Raw genomic sequence first — 19,130 nt, 5'->3', positions numbered from 1 at the left:
TGAGCCTGTGGCTATGGGTCAAATCAAATTAAATGGTCTTTTTCATGATGTTCGCAATCTGTTGCCACTTACATTTTGTGGCTCGAGTCAAGCGGGAAGGCACAGCAGCAGGCTTGTCATGGTGGGGAAAAATAAATTAAGAGAAGCATAGTAACGCATATACGAAAATTAGAGATGCTTATGATTGGGTTAACAAATGAGGTTTGATGGCTCTGGGCCTGTACTCACTGGTATTTAGAAGGTTGAGGGGGGGATCTTGTTAAAATCTACTGAATAATGAAAGACTTAGAAAGAGTGGATGTGGAGAGGATGTTTCCAGTAGTGAGAGTGTCTAGGACCAGAGGCGAGAGGTTCAGAATGAGAAGGACGTATCTTTATAATGGAGATGAGGAGGAATTTCTTGAGCCAGAGGGTGGTGAATCTGTAGAATTCATTGCCACAGATGGCTGTGGAAGCCGTCATTGGATATTTTAAAAGCATAGATTGATAGATTCTTGATTAGTAAGGGTGTCAAAAGTTACAGGAAGAAGGCAGGGGAATGCAGTTGCGAGAGAAAGATAGATCAGCCATGATTGAATGACAGAACAGACTCGATGGGCCGAATGATCTAATTCACTTCCTATGTCTTATGATCTTACTATCGCTCAGAAGAGATTGTAAAATGCAGGCAGGGAATGATGTGAGGAAAAGATTACAAACGGAGATACCATCTTCTTGTTTCAACTGTTGCTGGCCTCTCTCAAATCTGAGGCACCGCTGAGGTACAAAGTTCACAGCAAGGGGCAGATGCTGAAATTAAGATAAGCAAAGAGCATAAATCTAGGGTTTTGCAGAGCAAACAGGCACAGCCGCTATCCTCGTTTTTGGGTGCTGTCAATTTGCTAACCCTTTCTCCCCACACATGCTTCCGATCTGGAACAGCTTTCTATGGACATGATGAACTGTTTGGTCTTTGCTAACAATGCAAACAATAATCATATGATTAGCATGGATTAATTGGAAAGTAATCTGGCACTCTACCCTTACAAACACACAGTAACACAGACAAAAAAGTGGCCAGGATATCCTGTTAACCTGAATGCTCCAAGTATTGTGTGCTAACATCTGGTTTGATTTGTGTGTAAAGATGGTTTTTTTCAACGATTTAGACCTTTACTCTAAAAAAAAATCCCCTCTTTGTAAATTGCATAGATTTAGTTGGCATGTCATAATGGTCACATTGTAACTCGACAGCAGCATTTTAACAATGGGTTACTGTGTATTTTGCAAGATTAGATGAGCAATAAATTGATGAGATAAATAAAACACCACTTCACCCGCTACAGACCTTGTGACTCACAGCAAGTAACCCATGCAATTAGTGTATTGCAATCTCAGAGTTCCACGTTGTTAGTCATTCGACAAAAAGCACATTTATCAAAAGCTCAATCTACTTTATTGATGTGTGATTCCTTCAAACAATGTTAAATTAAAAACATCCAGCCATGCATGGTAATGTCAATGTGATGAGAAGGATGTGGAAAATAAATTGGAGGGAATCAGTCATTTATAAAAAATGCACTTTCTTTCCTGAATAATGATGGTTTGTCATTTTCCTGTCCATTCCATGTACCTATTTAGAATCCTGGGATGAGGGCAAAAAAATGGAATGTGTTTCTGGTTTGTACTTACTCCAACATCAACAATTTCACGGTGAGTATGTTACACTTCAGAATGAGTGCAGAACACAAGTCACAACATCACACAGTTTAACCTCTAAGTTTTCTCTATTACCAACCAGTATTTATTTATGAGCAATAGTTTGCATTGCAGAATGCAAGACAAGTGATGACCTTGCTCAAACCTATGATGATTTAATTTAAACAATCCTTGAAAACAAGCGGTAGGATTGTGTGGAACCTGCAAAATCAACTTTGTACAGTTCTGCAGCCGGTTTGCTTTAGTCATTGAGTCATACAGCATAGAAACAGGCCTTCAGCCCAACTCTTCCTTGCTGACTAAGCTTCCACATTCAAGCTATTCCCATTTGATTGATAGACTGAAGGATACAGCATGGAAACAGGCCCTTGGGCCCACTGTCCATTCTAACTACGGATCATCTGTTCACACTAGTTCTATGCTATCTCACCTTCGCATTTCTCCCTAAACACCAGGGGCAATTTACAGAGGCCAATTAACCTCCAAACACTCATATCTTTGGGACATGGGAGCATCATCCGGAGGAAACCAACAGAGTCACAAGGAGAACGTACAAGCTCCACACAAACAGCACCTGAGGACAGGATTAAACCTGGGTCTCTGGCGCTGTGAGACAGCAGCTCTACCAACGTAACATTAGCCAACCTTTAGACTTCAGGCATCTCACCTATGTCTAATGATAATTCATACATTTCATTGATCAGTACAGGTGTCAGGAGTTATGGGGAGAAGGCAGAGGAATAGGGTTAAGAGGGGAAGATAGATCAGCCATGATTGAATGGCGGAGTAGACGTGATGGGCCGAATGGCCTAATTCTGCTCCTTTCACCTATGAACATGAACAGACAGGAGGCCTGTATTTCCTCGCTAATGATGAAATCCAGCCAATGCCAATCACATTGTTACTTGCTTACAGCTTCACCACAGGGTGAAATGCATGAGTAGGGAGCACCTCTGGAGTAGTGGTGTGATATTTAGATAATCAAAACACAATTAAAAGAGTCAACACGATTTATGAAAGCAAAATTATGTATGAGTTCTTTGAGGATGTAATGAGCTTGGAGGATTAAGGGGAAACAGAAGATGGAGCATATTTACATTTCTGGAAGGGATTCAATAAGGGACCAGATAATAAATTACTACATAAGGTGAGAGAATATCACGTAGCACAGTAAATAGTAACATAAAGAGCAGATTGCCCGAGAGGCGGAGCACAGATCTGGGATGAATCGATAATTTTCGGGTCGGCAAGTTGTAATTAGTGCATCCCGGGGGATCGATGTTGGCACCTCAATGATTTACAATTTACAGTAATGACTTGGATGAAGAGTTATACTGCAGCCAAATTTGATCACAACACACAGGTTGGCAAGCAAGTTGCAAGTGTCATGGATAGGCTGAGCAGGTGGGAGAAATTTGGCATGTGAAGAATAATGTGAGGCTATCCAGTTTGGTACAATGAGTGGAAAAGCATTTCAGTGACATTGGGGACAGGGAGAGGGAAACTATTAAATCCTGCAGTATAAAGGGACCAAGGTGCCCTCATGCATGAAATACAGAAAGTTTGCACAAGGATACAGCCGATAATTACGAAGCCAAAGAAAATGTTGGTCTTTATTGTGATTGATTATGAAAGCTGGGAAGTATTGCTACAACTCTTCAAGGCATTGGTGAGACCACACATGCAGTATAGTGTACTTCTTTCCTCATTTAAAACTGATGTACTTGCACAGTTCAGAGATGGTGCGCTTGACTGATCCTATGATGAATGGAATTTCCTAAGAGAAAAGGTTGTGCAGTTTGGGGGCCTACAAATAACGAAGTTTGGTAGGTTGAGAGGGGATTTTATTGAAATAAATACGATTTTAATGAGAATTGTTAAGGTAGATGCTTTTCCCCCTTGTCAAGGTACAAGGACAAGGCAACATAGTTTCATTCTAAGGTAATGCCCATATATGCTTGAGGTGAGGAGGAATGTCATTTCTAGAGTTGCCTAACCCAAAGAGTCTAACCCAAAGAGGGAGTTATCTAAGCCAAAGAATCATGGAGGCTGAATCTTTGAATATCTCCAGTGATAAGGACAGCTTTTCTTTGTCTGTCTGGAGGTTAAGGAAAGGAAACAGAAAGGAAAGTGGAGCAGAGGGCAGGATCGGATCTGCTGTCATCTTATTCAAGGAGCCACATGACATAACCTTCTGCCGATTTCATATAATCTCATCACAAGTTCATCACTTTGATTGCTTAACACTACAATGTGTCTCTTAAAGAGGAAGTATGCAGTGCCTGAATCAGATGAAGAAAGTCACCCTTGGAGGCTATTGCAGGAGATACCATATCACAAGACAACATTGTGCAATTTTCTAACACAATATTGTTCATTCCATCAGAGAAGATCTGTCCTCTATTTGCCTGGAGTCAGTAGGCCCTCCAGATATGTGTTCTGTAGGCATTGGGGAGGTAAATCTGAGGAGGTACTACTGAATGGATATACAGTATAGTTTTCGACTCATCTACCTTCAAATGGCAGCTCTGGCCAGCTCAGTGTAATGCAAGGATGTGCATGGGTCATATCGTAGAGGACCCTCAATGCTGACAGCGGAGTCTTCACTGTGCCCACTATTCTCTGACAAGGGGAAGTTCCACTCTCAGGAATACAACTCTCCGTGGCATCTGCAAAGGCAGCAGTCAGCTGCAAACAGCAAATAGCAAAAAATGTTTAGCAAATGATGCCTCACAGTGCCAGATCCTGTGTGCGAGTGCTGTCTGTGTGGAGTTTGCACATTCTCCCTGTGACCGCATGGATTTCCTTTGAGTACTCCGGTTTCCTCCCTTATCTCAAATATGTGCGGATTTTCAGGTTAAATGGCCTCTGTAAATTTACTCCAAGTGGGTAGGGACCAGTGTTGCAGTGCTAATCCTTTAGGTGCCAGGAGCTGTCACTAGTGCCGGAGCGGCCGCTGTTAAATTCTCCACTATTTAGAATTCCCGCTGTTTATTTGGTTTTTTTTTTACAAAGCTGCCAGAGCAGCACTCCAGTGAGCTCTGGCAGCACTGCACCCCTGGTAGGGAGTGTAAGAAAAGTGGGATAACATAGAACTAGCACGAAGGATGGTCGGCACAGAATCGCTGGGCCAAACATTCTGTTTCCATGCTGTATCTCTAAACATTCCTGGCCAAGAAGCAATTGGTCTTTGCTTAATCCACAATCTTGCTCTTGGCACATTACATCCTATAGACCTCACAATGCATATCAACAGCTGGAAACACCAATCACGGATTTATTTAAATCAATGCTTCAATAAAAATGTCCACAACAAACCTTTAATAAACTGATGATATTACAAGATGCTGTAACCTGAATCAAAACAAAATCTGCAACAGGATCTCAGGGGATCAGGCAATATCTGTGGAGATAGAGGATGACCTAATGCAAGGTTTCAATCCAGAATGTCAACCTTCCCTCTGCTAGCATAGATGCTATCTGGCCAGCTAAGTTTCTCTAGTATGTTTTGTTGCCCCATCAAACTGATGATCCCTTTATGTAGTAATGGACGCAGGATTCGTGCTGCTGCCATTTGATGGATTTTCAGGCATTGCTCATGGGTTGTTGCTCCGTTGTAACAAAGGTAATGCCACTGTGGTTCTGGGGGATTTCAATATGCAGGCAGACTGGGAAAATCAGGTTGGTTCTGGACCCCAAGAACGGGAGTTTGTAGAGTGCCTCTGAGATGGATTCTTAGAGCAGCTTGTACTGGAGCCTACCAGAGTGAAGGCAATTCTGGATTTGGTGTTGTCCAATGAACCAGATTTAATAAGGGAACTCAAGATAAAGGAACTGCTTGGAGGTCGTGACCATAATATGATTATTTTTAATCTGCAATTTGAGAGGGAGAAGGTTAAATCAGAAGTGTCAGTGTTGCAGTTGAATAAAGGGGACTATGAAGGCATGAGAGGGTATTGAAATAAATAGAGAATTGGTTGGCAGACAGGAAGCAAAGTTGGTTCTTCAGTCATCATAACTAAAAGCAATTTATTTGGCCTTATCATAATGGAGTTTGTTGGGAGCTTGCTGTGTATAATTTAGCTGCTGTGTTTCCTCTATTACGATGGTGATTACACTTTACTACAAAAGCATTCCATTGACTGTAACGTGCATTCCTGTACTAGTATTGAAAAGTACTATAATATTTCAAGTGCAAGATGAGCATGTGGTATTTGCTAGGTTGTTTAGATCCAGTTTGTCAGAGATGGTGTCAGATCATTGACTGAGGTCATGATCTGCCTACTCAGTAATCTTTTGCAACTTTCAAGAACATTGCCTGTGCAAGGACCCAGTCCAAATTGTGCACAGCATGACTCCTGCTAAAATTATGTGTGCGTTTGCAAGTGATCACCCATGGTGTCAAAACAATAACCATTGATCTGCAAAGTTTTGTCACCTTGCACATTAAAATCTTAAAAGACCAAATGATCATGCTTGCTCCAAGTTGTCATTGTGAATTCAGCCCCTGGAAAGGTTTTGCATGTGTATTTCCGGTGTCCTTGAGCTATCATTGGAGGGCATTTCCTGTACGCTGAAGAAGCAACACACATAGGAGAGGATTTTTCCTTATGCAATTCTTCCCAAACCAGCAAACTATTTGCAGAGAGTTTCACAGCTCTGCTTAAAAAAGTACTTTATCATATACTGTAGCTGGTAAACTCCAACCCACTTCATGGAAATATTCCCACAAATCATTCATATCATAGTGATCACAGTGTTACACAACATAAATTATGTTCCAGAAATAGCAAAGGCAGGCAAAACATTGCAAATGAGACTAATCCAGAAATTAAATGAAAGCATATGTAAGATATTTAAGGAATTAGTAGCCAAATCTCTCTAGATATTACTCTGTGGCAAAATTTTAAAACTAAGCCAAGGCATGAACGCAGAGATAGTGAATAAGAAGGGTTTACAAAGAATGTTTCATGGGGATATATTGGCATAAGGACTAAACACATTCAGACATGTTGCTCCACACATAATGGGTTTTCAGATTCTTTGAATGTCTGTCGCTTTGTTTTCTAATCAGCTTTGAAGTTGAGGCTTTACCTACTATTATTTAAAGTAACTGAATTAATCGTGAATTATGAACAAAAGTGAACCAGATGACACATCATGAAAGTTAATACATCCTCTCAGATTCCATCTATCTTTACAGACCTACACAGTGGCAGTCAGGCACGTAGACATGTACACAAACAAAACTAACCTGACCACAGTCGGCAGTTGGCTGATTGAACCACTTGGTGGCAGTCCTTTCAAAAATTGTAAAATGAAAATCTATTGTTATAAAAGTTTGGATGATTTTTTTTCTTTTTATTTGGGATATGGGCTTTGTTGCCATTCATTGTCCATCTCTAAAAGACCTGTAGCAGTACAAAATTTCTTCACTACCACACTGGGGTATCAGCCAAGTCCTCAAATGTCTAGGCAGGGACAAACCCACAATCCTATGACTCAGAGATGAGAAAACTCTCTACTGAGCCACAAACGCCTCCACCTGCAAATATGAATGGCCAAACAAAAATGAGGATGTATTTATGCCAGGATCCCACAGAACCTAACATCCTGATTGATAAAAATGAGAATCAGATAACTTTACATTCCATACAGAGTTTGGGAGACTGGTGCCTGTTTGATATGTCTTGGCAATGGCAGAGTGAAGAGTAAATTTCGTTAGTCCTAAACATTTTCCCAAACTGATAAGGATGGTGCAGTTCTTGAGCCACAGTGCAACTGAACTTGGAGTTCTTGTGTAAGAAATTGATCAGATTGAAATCAACAAATTACATTGTTGGCACGGTAGCACAGCTGGTAGAGCTGCTGCCTCACAGTGCTAGACATCCGTTCAATACTGACCTGCCTCTGCGGAATTTGCACGTTCTACCTGTGACCATGCGGGTTTCCTCTGGTGCACCAGTTTCCTCCCACATGCCAAAGACAAACGTCAGTTAATTGCCCTCTGTAAATTGCTCCGCTTGTGTAGGGAGTGGATGTGAAAGTGGGATAACATAGAACTAGTTTGAACAGGTGATCGGTGGTGGGCCAAAGGGCCTGTTTCCATGCTCTATCTTTCAATCAATTCAGTCAATCATTTAAGGATCTCTAAATCTCCTACCATTACTTGAGCAGAAGACTTCCTCGGAAAAGTTGAGTGAGAAACAAACTGCCTGAGGACCACAGCAGTTCTGGCATCTGCAGTCCCTTGTGTCTCGTTGGAAAAGTTCACTTGCATCAGTTATACAGAAACATAATAATTCATAAGTGACATATTTTTAAGCAAACAACTTAAGCAACTTCAGGTTTTTTTTCAGTTTGGCTATCTAGTTGAGACAAGAACATGGGTTAATCAGTTTTCATGTTGTTCTGGGGTTTTGTGGGGTTACCCCTGTTTTGTAATTCCATGCCCTTCCCCTCCCCCACCCCACCTCCCATTATCATAGCCAATTATGCCATTTATAAACTCTGCCACTTGAGGATTAGGATGGGCTTGGTCAGAAAGTTGGCATTAGGAGATGTATAAAATCAGCCTGTGTGAGCCAGTATCAAGTGCAGGGAGCTTGCCAATGACGTGAAATTCTAAGAAAAAGATACACAAGAAACCGCAGATGCTGCAATCTTGTGCAAAAAAGCAAACTGCTGGAAGAACTCAGTGGGTTAGGCAGCATCTGTGGAAGGAATGGACAAATGCCCTCCCCCAAACCTCCTCATCTCTTTATCCTACCCCCACCCTCGGGGCACACACATTTCTCCCACTATCTCCCACCCTGTGTCACACTGTTCCCTCCCCCTCCTCTGTATGCTCATCCCCGGTCTAGGAGTCACTTATTTCCCTTTTATCTGCCCTCTTTCCCAGCCTCACTGTGTCATTCCACCCATTATCCTCCCTCCAATGATGCATTTCACGTTCCTATTCCTCCTCTTTCTTTCTGTGACAGATTTTTGTCTCCTTTTCAACTGTAGCCTTTGTCACTTGCTCCACCCATCTGCCTATCACCCCCCTACCTGTATCCACCTATCACTTAGCAGATTTTGTCTGCGCCCCCCCCCCCCCCCGCCCCCCACCCTCCCTTCTTTCTTTTCCAGCTTTCACCTCCCTACTCCATCAGTCTGAAGCAGGGTCCAGACTTGAAGCAAAGTCTGTCCATTCCCTCCACAGATGCTGCCTGACCTGTTGTGTTCCTTCAGCACTTTGTGTTTTGCATATAAAATTGTAACCTCCCTTGCCCTTTGGTGGGTGATCCTGTGATATAATAATACAGAAGAGTGCAGTCAAGTCAAGTCAAGTCAAGTCAAATTTATTTGTCACGTACACATACACGATGTGCAGTGAAATGAAAGTGGCAATGCCTGCGGGTTGTGCACAAAAAGAATTACAGTTACAGCATATAAATAAAGTTAATAAGTTACTATTAGTGTCGACAAAAATTTAGTCTCTGGGGTTATAAAAGTTGACAGTCCTGATGGCCTGTGGGAAGAAACTCCGTCTCATCCTCTCCGTTTTCACAGCGTGACAGCAGAGGCGTTTGCCTGATCGTAGCATCTGGAACAGTCCGTTACTGGGGTGGCAGGGGTCCCTCATGATCTTGCTTGCTCTGGATCTGCACCTCCTGATGTATAGGTCCTGCAGGGGGACGAGTGTACTTCCCATGGTGCGTTCTGCTGAACGCACTACTCTCTGCAGGGCCATCCTGTCCTGGGCAGAGCTGTTCCCAAACCAGACTGTAATGTTGCCGAACAGGATGCTCTCTACAGCCCCAGAGTAGAAGCAATGAAGGATCCTCAGAGACACTCTGAATTTCCTCAGTTGTCTAAGGTGGTAAAGGCGCTGCTTAGCCTTACCCACCAGTGCGGCAATGTGCGTTGCCCATGTCAGATCCTCTGCGATGCGGATTCCCAAGTATTTAAAACTGCTCACCCTATCCACAATCGACCCATTTATCTCCAGTGGCGTGTACGTCCTTGGATGTTTAGCCCTTCTGAAGTCCACAATCAGCTCCTTTGTTTTAGTGACATTAAAGAGGAGGCTATTGTCCTGACACCAGAGTGCCAGATCAGCCACCTCCTCCCGGTAGGCCTTCTCATCGTTGTTGGAGATCCGGCCCACCACCACAGTGTCATCAGCAAACTTGATGATGGAGTTTGAGCTGAACCTGGCCCCACAGTCATGTGTGTACAGGGAGTACAGTAGGGGGCTAAGGACGCAGACCTGGGGGGAATCCTGTGTTCAGGGTGAGGGAGCTAGATGTGTGTTCCCCCATCCTGACCACTTGGGGCCTGGCAGTGAGAAAGTCCAGGACCCAGGCACACAGAGGGATGCTAAGCCCCAGTTCCAGCAGCTTCTCAACCAGTCTGCTGGGGACTATTGTGTTGAATGCTGAACTAAAGTCAATGAACAGCATCCTCACATAGCCCCCCTGGCTGTCCAGATGAGAGAGAGCGGTGTGTAGAACCTGGGAGATCGCATCATCCGTGGACCTGTTCGGACGGTATGCGAACTGTAGTGGGTCCATGTTGCGAGGAAGGAGGGCGCAGATGTGCTTCTTGACTAGCCTCTCAAAGCATTTCATGACAACCGAGGTGAGGGCCACCGGTCAGTAGTCATTTAAACACGCTGGAGAGGCATTCTTTGGCACCGGTACAATGATGGATCTTTTGAAGCATGCAGGGACCATGGACTTTGCCAAGGAGAGGTTGAATATTGTGGTGAGCACTGGAGCAAGCTGAGTAGCACAAGACTTTAGTACTCGCCCAGATATACCATCTGGGCCTCCAGCTTTCCTCGTGTTCACACGCGTCAGAGCCCACCTCACCTCATGCTCGGACACCGAGAATGTGTGCACATCCCCGGTGGTGGATCCCCCTCCAGCCTCGCTAGCCAGCGCCCCTTCGGTGCTGTTTTTAGACGGCGAGCGGGTGGTGTTACCCGTCTCAAACCGTGCATAAAAAGAGTTCAGGTCATCAGCTAAGGAGGAGCCGGCACTTCCGGTTGAGGGGGTGCTGGACCTGTAGCTAGTTATAGTCCGTAGCCCCTGCCAAAGGCGCCTGGTGTCCTGCTGCTCCATCTGTGACTCCATCTTGTCCCGGTACCTCCTTTTTGCATCCTTCACTGCCCTTCGCAGTCGGTAGGACTCTCCCTTGTAGTCGTCCATGTTGCCGGATGCCAGACCGGAGTTGTAAGCAGCGATGCGAGCATTCAAGGCCACGCGAGGGTCTTGAACAATACTTACCTCTTAACTATTACTAAAAAGACAAAAAACCTACTCAGTTCAAATCTGAAGCACAGAGTGATAAACTGGTAATGTTCACTAGGTCAAGCAGCATCTGTGTAGAGAGAAATAGAGTTAACATTTCAGTGATGAATTTTCATCATACTTTTTTTAATTGGCTAAACTTATATATGATATCTAAATTTATTTTCTTTCTTTGGTTTATTTCTCCATTTCCTCCTCTCCAGAAGATGTTATTTCTCTTTACCAAGCCTCTTATGCTGTAAGTGTTCTCCCGATTTTGTTGCTATAAGTTTGCCAATGGTTTTAACAGAATGGCACTTCAGCAGAACTCTACAAATGTATGGCGACAGAGAGAGAGAGATCTGGCAATCATTTGACATTATAATGACATTCTAAAATTATGAATAACATGGGCCAAGCATTGGAAGGTGGAACTAGTATAGATGGGACATGTTGGTCAGCGTGGGCAAGTGGACTGAAAGACCTGTTTCCACGCTGTATCACTCTATGACTGTATGACTACTGCCTGCATTTTCAAGTAAATATTTGACACAATTTATATTATTTCCTTCTGCACTTGAATTATCTCCTTGATTAAACCTAGAATAACAGTCACCTAAATATTTTAGCTCTTGGAATCAAGGCCATTACTCATAAAGTTAACATTAAAAGCTCACTCCCTAATCCTTTGACAGTACGATGATGAGCTGTTCTTTTAACCAAGTCCTTGTGGTGAAACTGCTGTTGGGCAGGGATTCAGTATTATTAATCCAGTGATGATGAAGGAACAAGGATATATTTCAAGCTGTGGTGGTGAGTGAGGACGAGGGAAACGTGAGGACAGTCACACTGTCAAGTGCCTGCTGCCCACCATTCTACATGAGAGAAGTTTCAAATTGGGAACTGCTGAAGAAATCTACAGAAGCAGTTTAATTGCATCTTGCAAATACTAAACACTCAGCTAATAGTCATGGGAGAATTCGACACTAAATCCATGCATTGTCAAAAGGAAGTGATTAGACCTGCCTGATAAGAGCTGGTTTGATGGAGCTGGTCATTATCTTACTTTCTGATGGAGTAAAGGCCATTGCTAAAGCAGCTGAAGGTGGCAGGACCTAGGGAACTACCCTGGGGATTTCTTACAGCAGTGTTCTTGGGATGAAATGCCTCCCTCCAATAAACATTGCCATCTTCCTTTATTTTCGGTATGACTCCAGTAATTGTACCGTTTTCCTCTGCTTTCTCACTGACCATGGATTTTTCCTATGGATTCTCATTGGCCAGTTCTCCTTGACGCCCACATGGCCGAATGCTGCCTTGATGTCAATGGTAGATCCCAATGAACCCAACAGGGACAAGAGTCAATAAAGTTTTATTGTCAAATGTCCCAAATGGAACAATGAAATTCTTACTTGCAGCAGCATAACAGAATATGTAAATAAAGTACTCTGTAAACAAACAAACAACAAAAGGACAAACCCAATGCACCCAAGTCTACGTAGTTCAGAGCTTATTTGGAGGTTGTAGTGTTTAAAAGCTTGATGGCTGTAGGGAAGAAGCTGTTCCTGAACCTGGACATTACAGCTTTCTGGCTCCTACAACTTCTTCCTGATGGCAGGTGTGAAATGAATGTGTGGCCAGGATGGTGTGGGTCTCTGATGATGCTGGCTGCCTTTTTGAGGCAGTGACTCAGATTATTGATGATGTAATGAACCTTGATCATACCTTTGACAAGACAATAGACAATAGACAATAGGTGCAGGAGTAGGCCATTCGGCCCTTCGAGCCAGCATCACCATTCAATGTCATCAAGGCTGATCATTCTCAATCAGTACCCCGTTCCTGCCTTCTCCCCATACCCCCTGACTCTGCTATCCTTAAGAGCTCTATCTAGCTCTCTCTTGAATGCATTCAGAAACTTGGCCTCCACTGCCTTCTGAGGCAGTGAATTCTACAGATTTACAACTCTCTGACTGAAAAAGTTTTTCTTCATCTCCGTTCTAAATGGCCTACCCCTTATTCTTAAACTGTGGCCCCTGGTTCTGGACTCCCCCAACATTGAGAACATGTTTCCTGCCTCTAACGTGTCCACCCCCTTAATAATCTTATATGTTTCGATAAGATCCCCTCTCATTCTTCTAAATTCCAGTGTATACAAGCCGAGCCGCTCCAGTCTTTCAACATACGACAGTCCCGCCATTCCGGGGATTAACCTAGTAAACCTATGCTGCACACCCTCAATAGCAAGAATATCCTTCCTCAAATTTGGAGACCAAAACTTTATATAGTACTCCAGGTGCGGTCTCACTAGGGCCCTATACAACTGCAGAAGGACCTCTTTGCTCCTATACTCAACTCCTCTTGTTATGAAGGCCAACATTCCATTGGTTTTCTTCACTGCCTGCTGTACCTGCATGCTTCCCTTCAGTGACTGATGCACTAGGACACCAAGATCTCTTTGTACGTTCCCTTTTCCTAACTTGGCACCATTCAGATAATAATCTGCCTTCTTATTCTTACCACCAAAGTGGATATCCTAACACTTATCCACATTAAACTGCATCTGCCATGCATCCGCCCACTCACACAACCTGTTCAAGTCACCCTGCAACCTCATAGCATCTTCCTCACAGCTCACACTACCACCCAGCTTTGTATCATCTGCAAAATGTTACTTTTAATCCCTTCATCCAAGTCATTAATGTATATTGTAAATAGCTGCGGTCCCAGCACCGAGCCTTGCGGTACCCCACTAGTCACTGCCTGCCATTCTGAAAGGGACCCATTTATCCCCACTCTTTGCTTTCTGTCTGTCAATCAATTTTCTATCCATGTCAGTACCCTACCCCCAATACCATGTGCTCTAATTTTGCCCACTAATCTCCTATGTGGGACCTTGTCGAAAGCTTTCTGAAAGTTGAGGTACACCACATCCACCGGCTCTCCCCTGTCAATTTTCCTAGTTACATCCTCAAAAAATTCCAGAAGATTAGTCACGCATGATTTCCCCTTCGTAAATCCATGCTGGCTTGGAACGATCCTGTTACTGCTATCCAAATGCTCCGCAATTTCTTCTTATATTAATTGACTCCAGCATCTTCCCCACCACTGATCTCAGACTAATTGATCTATAATACCCCATTTTCTCTCTCCCTCCTTTCTTAAAAAGTTGGATAACATTAGCTACTCTCCAATCCACAGGAACTGATCCTGAATCTATAGAACATTGGAAAATGATCACCAATGCGTCCACAATTTCTAGTGCCACCTCCTTATGTACCCTGGGATGCAGACCATCCGTCCCTGGGGATTTATCAGCCTTCAGTCCCATCAGTCTACCCAACACCATTTCCTGCCTAATGTGAATCTCCTTCAGTTCCTCCGTCACCCGAGGATCTTCTATCATTTAAGATCATATGTGATAGGAGCAGAATTAGGCCATTTGGCCCAACAAGCCCACTTTGCCATTCAATCATGGCTGATCTATCTCTCCCTCCTAACCCCATTCTCCTGCCTTCTTCTCATAACCCCTGAGACAGTCATTTTTCTGATAATCGAGAATAAATTGACAGGGCAATATCTGGCTGAACTTGGTTTGACTTTTGTGATTAGTATAGTATATGTTAGTGTTGACTCAAAGAACAACAAGTTCTGGAGCAGCAGTAGCTTCCAATGCTATAGCTAGGATTCAATCTGACCCCATGGAATTTGCTGCATCCTGTATTAATACCCTAGCATCTTTTTTGTATCATTTTGTGTTCATTAGAAAATGAAGACCATTTAGCTGTGGGGCTTTATATATAACACTGATACCTGCTAGGCACTTACCATACTATTTTAATAATACCGATAACTTTGTTGTACTACGTATAGGTTAACCCATTTTGAGGGGAAATATTTGCCTTGACACTTACACCATGATTTTATCTTAAAATTAAGAAAATAGCACCCACATAGCCCAGAAGAATGAATGAGTGGAACGATTTCAGATATTATTGTAAGCTCTCTCAAATTATTTCAGCCAGAATGACAATTGGGGAATGATTGTTTAAGAAATATATACATTGGATATTGATCACCTGGATATTGATCTTGGCTGCTATTTTTGCATTCAATATCCAATGTATATATTCTTACAATGTGTCAAGGAATAAAGCAATTTTTGTTCCCCAAAAGAGTCGTGTAAGTTTTGTTACAAGATGTTGGGCAAAGAATAGAGGCAGTTATTCATTCCAGGGATTTGATATATATTTATACATTACTTGATTTTAACTATTAGTCTTTGATGTCCTACAACTCGTTTGAATAATCCTTGCTTAATTCCACTTGACATACAGGTGATGTAATTGTTGAGCAAATGTCATGTTGTTGGGCTGATGGAGTTGTGTTAAATTCCAACTTCAAAGCTTTAGCATATTAATCTGCAGAAATGTGAAATCAGTGAGGAACAGAAATATCTTAGGGCTAGAATTTGATTTTGTGCACAAGTGTAAAACAAGTGATGGGTATTAGTATCTCATTTTATATACCCCCTGGCTTTTCCTTTCAAATCTAATCTCCATTTTTTTTCATGTTATTCCAAACGGAAGAATTATTGCCTAGAACATTGGGAGAAATCTCTGCTCTTCCCCAGACAAGAATATGTGATTTTTGAGGTTACAGTTGACCCCTTTGATTTTCAGTTCTAAACATTTTATTTATACGCTAGCAAAAACACAAAGTGCTGAAGTAACTTAGTGGGTCAGGCAACACCTCTGGAGGACATAGACAAGTGACATTTTGACTCGCGATCCTATTTTAACTCTGTTAGTTTCAGGATAGAGGTGCCAAGAATTTTTACAGCAAGACCAGTGCAAATCTAATCCTTCCCTGAGAGACAATTAGAAAGTTCAATTTCAAGAAGCAAGTTTAGGTCTGCACTGTGGTCATTGTGTGGTTACTTGGATTTATGGTTTGTTCAGTCTATTTATTCTGGGTGTTTTCTTAATAAAATGTTCAGTTTGTGGCTTAGCAAGCTGCTGATCACAAACAGAAGAAACAAAGGCTAGAGGTTTTGGTTCCTCTTCCTGTGTGGTTCATGCCTGTAACTGTTCAGCATTAACCTTTATGGATACTAGGTTCATTGGGGATGCAGCAATGCTATGTCATGATGTGTTAAAGCATTTTGGTGCTTTTTATCTACTATATTGGTAATCATCTAGTCTTGGTACATGTAATTGTTAGGGATTGAATATCAGTTTGATAACATTCCTTCATACCAACGAGCACTAGTTTAAATAAAGTTGTTCACTGCAGGAGATCACTTAAAAGATATATTCTGGAAACTTACAAGGTAGACATTGTGTGAAACAATATAACATCTATCAATCCTACAAGGACACTGAAACCAGCCATTGAGCAGTGGGGATTCTGCTATTACATTCTTGTAGATTATTCAAGACAAAATTCCCAGGATGAGAAGGGATTAAGTAGTCATGAGTGGCAATGCGCCACAGCGGTAGAGTTGTCGCCTTACAGCACCAGAGATCTGAGTTTGATCCTGACAACGAGTGTGCACAGAAACCTTCAAGCCATGCACAGATGTTTAATATTCAAAGGTGTTCTTGTCAGCTCGGATATGCTCCCATTACAAACTTGTAATTCTATGGAGCCAGTTGCCCACAAAAATGTTGAAGTTGCAAGAATATAACACTCAACATACTTGGGAGTTCAGTGAGATTCTTTTGAGACACATCCAAAATATTTGTTTGAAGATATTTTACAGCTATAGCTCTAGTTTCCATGTGGCAGCAAAACAAACAAAAGATAGACACAAATTGCTGGAATAAATCTTTTAAAGACAGGACACTTCTTCAGACTGATTGCAGTAGAGGGGGGTGGGCACATTATAGTATATCAAACCATTCGGTTTAATGTAAAAGCCTTGACACAAAAATATTACAAGGCGATTTGTGTTTAGAATAGAAATGGTAATTGAACATGTAAGAAAATTAGATGAGATAATATAGAACTATTATGAACAGGTACTCAATGTGCTTCATGGATGTGTTGGGCCAAAGGGCTTGTTTCAATGCTGTATCTCCGAATTAACAAAAAACAGCCTTCCATCACACGTTAAATCAAAATAGTTTTTTTTTAACTGTCAGAAAAGAGGCACTTGTCTAGCATGCTTTACAATTATGTTTAGACATATCGTTGGGAAAATACACAAACTTCTTAAAAAATTGTATATGTTTATTACAGATCATTATGCACATGTCCTCAAATCCAAGATCATAGATCATAGCACATTCAATAGTGTGAATTCTTCAAGACAGGGGCAGCCACGGTGGCGCAGCGGGAGAGTTGCCGCCTTACAGCACTTGCAGCGCCAGAGACCAGGGTACGATTCCGACTATGGGTGCTGTCTGGACGGAGTTTTTTGTTTTGTGTTGGTTTTGTGATTGTGTGTGTTATTGCTTTATTTTTATTGCTTCGTATTGTTGGACTGTGGGTAATGGAATTTCATCCAAAAGACATGTTTTTTTGGATGACAATAAAGGCTATTCTGATTCTGATTCTGATTTAAGTAGAGTCTCGGAAGTAAGTCTTTATTAATTCACTACAATACAACATAAATGTTGAAATGTGTGGCACGTTTTAAATTAAGTGGGAACTGTCTTAAATCATTTATTGGATAATAGTCAAGAAAAAGCAATTAAGTTCACATCACGTAGACTGATGAAGAGTGAGAGGAACTACATTCACATTGCGAAGGAAACATATTTGGGGTAAAGAATTATCTCTGGGATAAAGAATAATCTTGTTAGGTACAGTAGATCTCATTCCTCGGTCAGAGACCATTGGCCTTTGTTAGCAATTCTTTTTCCTAAGTTTGCAATTCTGACAGTGGCTGAGTTGAGAAAGCACAGGTTGGACATTCTATTAATTGAATATAACGGCTTGATGGAGTGTAAAAACTCAGAAATCGCTCTGATTTTAAATGGGTTATCGGTGTTACAACATAAGGTTTGTGTGAGAGCAAGATCTTCATCTTGAAGCAGTATATGATAATTTTCCAATTTCTAACAGTTAATCTGGGTGGCAGAGTGGCAGAGTAGTAGAGTTACTACCTGAAAGCACCAGACCCGGGTTCCATCCTGACTACTGGTGCTGTCTGTACAGAGTTGGTACGTTCTCCTTGTGACCACATGGGTTTTCTCCAGGTGCTCCGGTTTCCTCCCACATTCAAAGACATGCAGGTTTGTAGGGTAATTGGCTTCGATAAAATTGTAAATTGTCCCTAGTGTCGGATAGTGCTAGCGTATGGGGTGATCGCTGGTCCACACTGTATCTGTAAAGTCCAAAAAAGATAACTTAAATGAAGCAAAGATATTATTCTTGAAAACATTTAGAGAAAAAAAGACTTTAATAGGTGATAAATACTTTAAAAGGTGGATTGAATCAGACAAATGTCCAAATGAAGGCTATTGTATAATCAACGATATGAGAACGTTATATTTAATGGAGATAGAGGGACATCTTGCCAATGGTGTTGAGAAGAAGAATTTTAGAACGTTCTGATATTTTGAGCGTTAAGAAATTTGTCAGAGGATTTGTTTATTCGTTTAGGCAAGGTGAAAATCACAAAAAGCCAGTGGACAAGTGCATTGTCAAGGTTATAGAGCCATTCTACCAAAGACATGTTCACAGAGCTGGAAATGAGCAACACTCTTCCATTGATTATTGTGGGAATGGGTTGAGCAACTTGGTAATTCTCCTAAGTTGTCATTTGGAATGGATGGAGTTGAATGGATGAATCCTGTACTACAGTTTTATGAATAAGTTTATTGGTCAAGTATGTACACATACAAGGAATGTGCCTTGGTGCTCCACTCTCAAGTAACAACATGAACATATAGTAAACAATTAAGAATAAAGCATAAAACATTAAAACATTAAGGATACAACATTACAGTTTAAACATGTGAATGAAATAAACCAGAGCAAAAAGAGACTACAAACTTTTGGTTATTGAGTAGAGCTACTACTCGTGGAAAAAAAGCTGTTTTTATGTCTGGCTGTAGCGGCTTTGACAGTCCGGAGTCGCCTTCCAGAGAGAAGCGCTTCAAAGAGTTTGTGGCCAGGGTGAGAGGCGTCAGAGATGATCTTGCC

This window comes from Rhinoraja longicauda, chromosome 3 (assembly GCF_053455715.1).
Source record: "Rhinoraja longicauda isolate Sanriku21f chromosome 3, sRhiLon1.1, whole genome shotgun sequence".
In the NCBI taxonomy this organism is placed as follows: Eukaryota; Metazoa; Chordata; class Chondrichthyes; order Rajiformes; family Arhynchobatidae; genus Rhinoraja; species Rhinoraja longicauda.
This window is presented reverse-complemented; position numbering follows the sequence as displayed.